A 9,981-nucleotide genomic window follows, 5' to 3' on the forward strand; every position below is an offset into this window, starting at 1 on the left:
AAACTCATTGAGATAACTAGAAACACCAGATCACTAGTAGAATTAGCCATAATTTCTCCACAAGGATGTTACTAGCAATAGTAACAATTTAAAACCTTATGGTTTTCAATTAACAAACTCAGTTAAAAATGGATTTTTGCTTCATCATTGATATGTGTTTGTAAAAGTCTCTTCTGTACTTTTGAAGAGTTGATGGATAAATTGGTGGACTCTATAAAATAAATAACTTTTAGTTCTCCTAAAACCTGTGTACCCAGTGTGTTGCCTTGCCTGAAGGATTTGAACTATTGTGATGTGTCACATTTTTCTTAAAAAAAAGACCAAGATTGAAGTATGGCCCATTCATAGAATAGGAAAAAGTCACATGTCCCATATCGGTACTGCTGTCATCTGTATTAGCTGCAGTTGGAGAGATATAGGCTTCTCTTTTGTATTCACAGATGAAAACTAATTAAGTCTGAGATGTTTATGTTGTTATGTGCATTTCAAAGTGATAAATAAAAATAGTCATGTGGCAAAGAACTCTCAGAATAGTAAAATTCCTCTAACACTGAGAATACTATGTCAGTAATTGTCCTGAATTTGGAGACATAACATCCCCAAAGAAATAACTGTCTGTAAGGTAAAACAGAGAAAAGAGAGTTTCAGGAGTTTCAGACAAAAGCAAAATAGAACAACAAGAATAAAAAAAACAACAACAACAAAAAAAAAAAACAGCAAGAAAGCAACTGAAACTACAATTTTGAATGCAATCACAAGTTTAGTAATTAAGCTTACAAATTGGCATGAATGAAGAATCTACTCACTTGAATGAGCATGATATATTTTGATTTTGCTTAATAAAAGAATTACCTTATGAATTTTGAGGAGAGCACAATAGTATATTTATTTGATACTTTATTCTAATGTACTATATATTTATAATCTAGCTAGATATGGTTAAATCAAATAATGATAAAAGCCCTATTTATATTTACATTTTCTGTTTGTTTTTGTTGTTCTTCTTCTCATTGATTTCAAGGCAGTGTTTGTCTATATTTTCCTGGCTGTCCCAGACCTCACTCTGTAGACAGGCCTGAAATCAAACTCAGAAATATTTCTGTGTCTTCCTCCAGAGTGCTGGGATTAAACCATGCACCACAATAGCTTGGATACATTCTGTTTTATGTTATTTTCATCTTTCTTTTATAATTCCTTTAAAATCCAATAAGTTGTATAGATCAAATACTTATAAATTTTACCTTCCAATTTCCCTAAATTAACAAGACAATGTTGACATAAATTTACCATCAAGGAATTTTCAAATGAGATAAAAATTTCTGTTTCCTGGAGAGTTATGTGCTCCTGCTCCACCCCTCACAGTGGAGGGGCGGAGTGATAACAATCAGTTATCACAGCTGTGGTGTATGAAGTCCATCCTGGAGGACAGTTTGCTGGGTAGGTTCAGGTAACTCCATTATCTTCTTTGTCCTTCCTATAATTCCCAATAATGACTATAGGATGTGTTTGAAATGCAATAGCCCTAGATCAAAGGATTACCAGCCTATAATTCACACCACGAGAGGAACTAGGATACAAGGTGTATTCTAAGAGAGTCATATAAAGTCCCTCACAGAACTGGGAAGGGCAAGTCCCCCAGAGCTCAGGGGAAGAGGGGGAAGGGGCAGCGAATGGAGAGAGAAGTAGGAGAAAATGAGGGGGAGGAAAGGAAAACATGTGCGACCAGGAATATTGAGCCTGGTTAGGAATAGAAGACAGGAAAGAGAGAGACAGAGACAGACACACAGAGAGAGAACATAAAAGAGGGAGCCAATATTGGTTTGAAGATAAAATTGAACAAAAAGAAAGGTCTAGAGAACTACAAGACTGCTCCCAACTAACAATTTGAGCTTCCGTGGAATGGCTATCATAAATGCCCTTCCGGGAGAGTGAGATCAACAATTAACTCATCCATGGAACCCTCATCTAATACCTGTTGGAAACAGGATCAAACACCCATACATAAACACTGAGTCGAACTAGAGCCCAGATGCAAATGGAGAGGACAAGACCAGGCAGCAGAAACACATAGAGACAGCTTACCTGAACAAGGAGGAGCTAATGGCCACTAGACTGATAGCTGGGAAGCCAGCATGGGACTGACTCAGGCCCCCCTGAATATGGGTCTCAGCCAGAAGGACTGAGCAATCTAAGAGACCTCAGACAGTGGAGCCAGGATGTATCCCTGGTGCACACTAGAGTGATAAATCTAGTTGTGTGAGGGATGTCAGTGGTTCATAGAAGAACCAGAACATACATGACAGAAGATAGGTCACCAAGCTATGTAATAGAAGGTGCATACATAGAAACATGTTAATTATGTTACAAGAGCTAGTTGAAAGCCTTAGCTAAGGTCAAGCTTTCATAACTAATAAGAAGTCTATGAATCATTTGTGAGCAGGCAGCTGGCAAGAAAGCTTCCTACTTAATTTCCTCAGTGATTTATCCTAAGCACTCACATCATTTGAATCTCTGGTAGAGGGGAGTCTTGTCACAGACCAACAGTTGTGAAAGAAGACACATGGGCTCCCTGTCAGCATTCATAGGATTTAGAAACCCGAACCATAATACTTAACACTTGGTTGCTTTTGGCTGTCTTTAGTAATGATTCTATTTTGTAAAAAAAAAAAAATGTATAGTTGGTCATTCCATCTCATTACCTAGGCAGATTCATAGCCAATAAACTGTAGTATCACATTAATTTTTATTATATGCAGATGAGGAGAAATACATGGTCCCAGCATCAATCAAGATTTAACAACTAATATATCAATATTTTAATAAAGAGTAATTATTCTGCAATTTGAACACTAACCTCATTGTTTTTCAACATTCCGATGTTTGAATTATGTTCTTAAAATATCTCCATATTTTAAACATGTCCTAAGTTAAACAAAAAAAAAATAGTAAGATAAATGATGGTTTTATTTGTACTTTGTATTTGCTTGTCCATCTCTAGCTGAGTTTGTCAAAGATTAATCATTAAATATCACCAGGTTAGACAGCCGAACATGACATGATACACTACTTAATACTTTAATAGCAACCTCATGAGGTTAACATTATTATCTCCCATTTGCAGATCTGGAAATGGAAGGACAGTGAGCTTGTGAAGTCTGTCACAGATCTCACAGCTTTCTGGTGTAGAGGATAACACTGGAATCTCACTCCAAATATTTTATTCATTACTTTTCATTGCAGATAAAGGATATTGCTCAAGTCATCTATGTACTGATTTCGTAATTTATTCAGAAGAAAAAAAATAGGGGTTTCATGTTTAAAGGTCTGAACAATCTTTAAATGGAGCATGGTTTAAAAACAACTTGGAAAGCACCCTGTGTGTTCAAAGGAGTAAAACTATGTTTAATTATAGAAACATTTTTAGATTTTGCTGTTAATGTTGAATATGCACATCTCTAGCTAGGTTTTATTTTAATAAGATTTTAAAACAGAACCAATACTATTAATTTGTTGTTGCTTAAAATAATATTTTCAAAACATGAAGTCAGTGAACTAGTAAACACCAAATTTTGATAAAGATAACCAAAGGGATTAATCTTTCCTGAAAAAAGGTAATAACTACAAACATCCACAACATATGAATCAATGTTTCCATAGGTTTTTCTTCTACAAATGGCAAAGCCATTCACAGGAGTGGCATTCCCATCATCTAATTAATAATATTCGTGATTTGAGTGCCAGAGGAAAGTATGTCCAATGGACTGATGGTCTGTCTATTTTTAGCAGAGTGATAAAACTCTGTCGTCGATACAAGCTTTTTCTCTCTTATTAAAAAGCCCTTGACAAAAGACACCAGACACTGAAGAAATCCTGTCCTTGAGGAGATATTTAAGAATCTTGGTTTAGAGTTATTGGAGAGCTATTTTTAGAGATTCTCTTCTCGTGTATCTTTATTGATTCAAAGTGTCATTACATTTCTGGAGCTGTAAGGAAATTGTCTGCTTGCAACTTAAGGATTTTCTACTGTGGGCCAAATCTTGGGTAGTTCATTTTTTTCATTTTATAGAACTGAGAGAAATTGCTCAAGTGAAGTTTAAAGTGCTGAGTTAAGAAATAGCCTTGAGGGTTTAGTAAGTAGGCACTACATTTATAGTTGTCAAGCTTGGGGTTTCCAGGCAAATATTTATTTTTCAGTAGACTTTTCAGTTAGCTACAGGGTTATGTGTGAAAGTTTTAGATTAGACATACATAATACTTTATTATAACTGTGGGTGTTGAAACAAATTATAAAACTAACAATTGCTAAAGAATATAATATAGGGAATATCACTACCAGACTACAAATACTTATGCTCTTAGCACCTAAGGACAAAGTTGAATTTTTATAACAATGACTTAGAGTCAGATAATGGCTGAACATGAAGATGAGTAATATCCCCATCATCATATTTGCAAATAAACATCATCTTGAATGAATATTCACATAACATTCATTTGCAGCAATGAACGGGGACTCATGAGGGACAATTTGTAATAAAAATAGACACTTTGAAAAAGACAATGACATAAAAATTGTTCTATTTTGCTTCCTAAAACCCAAAATCTCAAATATCTCACACTTAATGGAGCAAGAAGATACCAAATATAGACTCTAGTCATGAAACACATTACTGAGATTGCTATGTTGAACCAAAGTACTAGATCATATACTAATAGTTTGGGTCATTAGAACAAATTAAACTAGATAGTTATGTGATGGCTTATGCCGACCATTCTTCAACCCATGATAACTTAAAATGGAGGAGACTAGTCACTGGATAACATAAGCAGAAAAGTTAACATGAATCTTGGCCTTGAGTCTCAGGGGAAGCTTCACCATGGTGTTACTCGATGTTAAAAATCTAGAAGTCCGAAAAACAGATTGAATTCATAATTCAAGGCACTAGAAGAGACCTAGTATAAGACATAGTATTGAAAGACAGAATAATTCTCCTTTACCATCATTGCCAGCCTTGAAATGGCCTTAAGGAATTCAAACCCTTTATTCTAGAGTATTCTGATTCCTAAATTTGGTACACTTGGGTTTGTCTAACTTAACATAATCCTTGGTAAACAATGAGCAGCCCCTTTTATAACCTTAAAATTTGACACCAAGGTCAGTGTTCAGAGTCTCCATAACAGGCCATACCACCTATGAGATGGATCCTTGCAACACACTGGAATGGATACTTGACAGATTTAGATGACCCCTCCTGGATGGCATCACCCTACATGTGGAGCGGAGGAGGGATATGAGGGGAGGGTGGTCAGAGTGCATGTGAGGGGGGGAGAGAAGGAAAGAGGGAGGGAGCAAGGAAGGAAGGGGGGGGGACTGGGATCAATATGTAAAAAAATAAATAAAATAAAAAAGTTTAATAAAAACATAAATAAATAAAAATTTGGTAAGTAAATCTAAGAGACATTTCACACCGCATGGCTCAGAGATATTTTTAACCTGGGAAGATGATGTATGGTTTCTACTCAGCAGGGAAAATAACAACAGCAATAACAGCATGCCCCTACTGTTAATCTCTAGGCACACTTAATCAAGGATTACTGTTTGCTACTCCTAAATACCTAGGAAATCACACTGATCCCCCTCTGTGCATTCCCAGGAGAGAAGTATTTGGTGCCTCTGGCTTCTCTTAATAATTGGAAACTTTTAGAAATTATGTTTTTGTTTAAAAATACTTTAGTTTAAAAAACACTGACTAAAATGGTGCTTGCTTCTTAAAGGAAGCATGAGAGATCTTATGGTAATTCTATTTAATTAGTAAACAAAGGTAAAGAAGAAATTTCCTCATGTTTGCATAAATATAAATGGAGAATAATTTTCTCTATTATTCTTCATTTCTTTGTATCATACCATCATTTAACCAACAAATTAATGAATAATTATATGACTCTTTAAATGTAAGGATTATATGGTTTGACATCCAAAACAAAATACTCCAATAAACACACATTATCATTTGTTCAGACTAGTGTCACTGTCACACACTTTGTCTGCCTTAGTTATATCATTTTTCCCCAGAATGTATTAGATACCTACATTCTAAAAAAAAATGGTCTGTGGACTTACTAAAATCATTTATTTTTTTGTAGGCAATCACTTTCATGGCAAAGTAATTTATATGTGCATCTTTGAGTTTAAGTGTACCATTTTTCCACATCATATAAAATTTGTCTTCATATCAGGTAATAACTACTGAATAAAATCAAGGAAATCTTTTCACTAAACATTCTTTTTTATCAATTTTAACTTTAAGTATATATTTGTGAATTTTTTTCACAATATTACATCCTCTGAATGAAAAGAGAAAATAATGTCACCTAAAATGAAAGAATGCTGAAGGTAAAAGATGTTTGGAACAGGATGTTAAAATAGTAAATTAGATATTCACAGTATTTTATGTGCAGCAAATAAAGGAAGATTGTAAGGTATGATATTTTAGCCTGCCTTTAAAATCTTGTTATGATATTCAAATGTGAATATGGAAAAGGACACTGTACTTGAAATTATACCAATTGAATATTTAAAAGGAAATCATGCTAGGCATGATGCACTATCGGCAGTATTGAATCTGAAATGGTCATAATGAAAGTCAGAAATGACTAAATGTTTGGAGATACAAATAAGCAAAGGTTATACTCCTACCAAAATTATAAAATTTTTTTTCAAGCTACTTGTGGGCAAATATGATGAGTTCAGTTTGATTCTGCTGTGTTTGACATACTAAATGTATACTAGGTTGACAGATATTTTCAAAAGAATTACATTGAACTACAACCATAGAGTTTGTAGGTACAGATTTGGCTATAGGGTATATAAATTTATTTAAGGGTAGCTAGACATCTATCTAGAAAGGTTACCAGAAACTGAAACAACAAAATAAGTTAACTTAAGGAGTCTTTTATTTAAAAAAAAAAAAAAAAAAAAACAGAAACAGGGTCTCTTCATAAATCGTTCTGCTCTCAACATTGGAATATTCAAACATTTGCCTCAAACCAGAGTTACTGAAAATGAACCCAATGGTATAAATTGAATATGACACCACATTCTTGTGACTGTCAAAGATTAGTGTGTGTGTGTGTGTGTGTGTGTGTTGTGTTGTGTTGTCTTGGTGTGTTGTGATACAACACTATTATAAAGGCAACTCTAGGAAAGAAAAATTTGAATTAAAGTGTAGATTTATATAACTTTCTGCAAGTTAAAGACACTTAATTTTAATTTTTTCTGAAAATTGAATACATGAGTATTTAGAATTTGAAATATTAAAAAAAATGAGTGAGATGGAGATAAAAGAGCTAACAGTATAAAAATTTCTGTTCATGATCTAGAAAAGTCTATATGAACACGCAAATCATAAAGACCTCCAAAAAAACATTAAGAAAATGGATCTACAAGCCAAGGAGGTAGGGTGTAGGAGAAAACCAAATGCTGTCAATACTTTCTGCCTTAGATCTCTAATCGTCTAGAATTCCTGGTAATGGGGGTGAATCCGGTATGGAAGCAGTCATGTCTATTACAACTACTCAGTTACAATTAAAATGACATTTCCATGTCATTTTCCTAAGTCATCATTTTGAAAAACAAAGTAAAATATCTTTAGTAAAATGAATATGAGGGCTATTACATAATTATTTTATTTTATTGAAATGTTTTCTGAAACATTTTAAAAATGTATAGATAATAATTATTCCCATCTTAATAATTAGGTATAAGTACATTTATGAATTTTGTAGAATGATATGCAAAATTATACAGGAAATGAGTACTGATCAAAATGAATTTTAGTAAATTTAAGACAAATTTTGTTTCTTGAAATGAGGAATTTTCACAATTTTTTTCAGTTATACTAGTGGCATGGAACATATTTCTAAATAATTAGCAGAGAATTCTAATACTTTTAAGTGAGAATAAAACTCATGTTTCACAAAGAGGCATTGTTTTTAAGAAAAGAAACTTGAAGTTTGGAAGAAATAAAATGACATTTCTAAGTGACTTTCATATAAAATTGCTAATGCTCACATAAAATCAAATGTTCAGTTACAGCATTAGTCTTGTGGACTGCATTATGATTAGATAATCATATTTTTAGACCTACTGAACTTAAATGTAGAAACTATAAAATGTAGAATATTTTGTAAAAGATATACATTTTTAACACTGAAGAAGTTTATTATGTGCATATATGAATTTTTCTGATGAAATCCGTAATGACATAATTGATTCCAAGTTAGATAATTTTAAACTTGGCTTCTTACTTAATAAAAATATTTAGTTATATTTTCACAATTGTTACATGTCTTATATTTATTAAAATAATTTTATTTTACAGTCTATCCAATTCTTCAAGTTTAATCAAGTGTATTTGCAGCTTCTCTCTTGTCTATATATTCTGAACTATCTGATACTGAATTCTTTCCTATGTTTAACAAGAATGAGACTTTTAACCTGGTAAAACTGTTACAACACAGAATTACTAGTTTTAAAAAAAGTATAGCCTCAAATTACTAGTTTTAAAAGGATCATCATATTATTCATACTTATCTTAGACTTCTGAGTACAATGAAAAAATAAGCTTTTCAATAAATTTATAAATATTACACTGTGTCTTTTATGAATATGATAATTAATATCTCGTGTTTTGCTTAAGAAAAGTCAATATGTTTTAAGAGTTATATATTAATATAACTGAATTAACTCTATTGATAGCCCATCTATAAACAGGTCTAAGAGTCATGCTAATAATTGTAGAATTTCTCCATTCTACCAATATTTTGTTTAACATGTTAATTATGATGATTTCAAAGATATTAGAAAGTGTAAGGAATATACTGGATTTCAAGGTCCTGATCATTTATATGTAACAGCTTCATTTAACTCAATTATATTCATTATATTCCCAAATGATTCGTTTTACTTCCCTCATTTTATCCAAAGTTTGTAGATAATATATGCAAAGGAGAATAATCATATTTCATGAGCAGTCACATTTTTATCATATTCAGAAAGGTAATTATTATCAAATATTAAACATTAATGATCTATTTTCATTATTTGGGTACTGTCTTTTAAATTGTTATATTTTCTCTCCTTACTTCCCTTTCCTCCTCAGTCATTTTTAAAAATATTTCTTCCTTGTTAGCATCTATTGCTTGATAGAAAGTCTTTGGTAAGTACAGCAAATTCCTGTGGGTTTATTCTGTTACCCAAGCACTTTCTTCTTAGTTTTCAGTGGAAATTAGTGCTTGAAGGATTTCTTCTCCCCACAGTCTCTTATCCTCCTCTTACAGAGTAGAAAAGTATATGAAGCTATTTGTTCAATGGGTAACTCAAAGAGATCAAATACCATTTTCTCTATACATTTATGAACCATCAGTTTTAAAATGATCTGATACCTTATCATTCTTTCACAATTATCTCATCAAATATAGAAAAAAAGAGAAGAGAAGTGATTTTGGAATTACTTATAGTGAATGGAACACCATAATGTTATGTGACAAAATAGCAGCTATGAGTATTGACATGAGAATATTGCTGTCTGTTTTTCATTTTTTACCATGAGCAATGTTATCCAATTTCTGGGACCTGAATTGTGCTCAAGATTGTGTAGATGATTCAACAACCTTGGGATATTATGTGCATGTTGCTTATATCTTTTAGCATTCATCACATGAGCAATTAAATAAACTATTTAAACATATACATTATATAATATACATGTGATAATAATAAAACACTGAAAATGAAAATTTTTCTTAGAATTTTGCATGTTATTTTATTCCTGGATTTATAAAAGACTGCTAGTATCTTATAACTGCTTTTGACAATAGATAGTCCTACATTATCTTGAGAATATTTTGTGTGGAATTTTGTGGTGATTATCAAGCTAAATACAGATATATAGTTGAAAAACACATTTAGTTTTTGATAAT

Source organism: Phodopus roborovskii, unplaced genomic scaffold, assembly GCF_943737965.1.
Source record: "Phodopus roborovskii unplaced genomic scaffold, PHOROB, whole genome shotgun sequence".
In the NCBI taxonomy this organism is placed as follows: domain Eukaryota; kingdom Metazoa; phylum Chordata; class Mammalia; order Rodentia; family Cricetidae; genus Phodopus; species Phodopus roborovskii.